Source organism: Penaeus monodon, chromosome 25, assembly GCF_015228065.2.
Source record: "Penaeus monodon isolate SGIC_2016 chromosome 25, NSTDA_Pmon_1, whole genome shotgun sequence".
Taxonomy (NCBI): domain Eukaryota; kingdom Metazoa; phylum Arthropoda; class Malacostraca; order Decapoda; family Penaeidae; genus Penaeus; species Penaeus monodon.
The window spans coordinates 6,673,346-6,673,741 of NC_051410.1; the positions used below are offsets into that span (position 1 = coordinate 6,673,346).

The 396-nt window shown below is 55.6% G+C and overlaps 1 protein-coding gene across 1 annotated transcript in view; it reads left to right on the forward strand.

Moving 5' to 3' along the window:
- Window positions 1-396, forward strand: part of LOC119589311 — a gene marked incomplete in the record, with an annotated part of 61,041 nt that overhangs the window by 58,677 nt on the left and 1,968 nt on the right.

Below are 396 nucleotides of genomic sequence, written 5' to 3' on the forward strand. Positions count from 1 at the left end.
AAAACGGTTTCCATCTCCTTTCTCAAAGAAAAGAATACACCCTCATTTGTCTTCCCCCACACCTGTTTTCCCCCCACACACCTGTCTTTTCCCCCACACACACTTGTCTTCCACCCCACACACCTGTCTCTTCCACACACACCTGTCTCCTCAACCTCACACACCTGTCTCTCCCCCACACACCTGTCTCCCCCCACTCCACGCACCTGTCATCCCCCCTACCTGGCTTCCTCTCTCCCCACCTGCCTTCACCACCTCACACACCTGTCTCCTATACACCTGTCTCTCCCACACACACCTGCCTTCACCACTTCACACACCTGTCTCCCCCACACACACCTACCTTCACCACCTCACACACCTGTCTCTCCCACACCTGTGTCTCCCACACACACA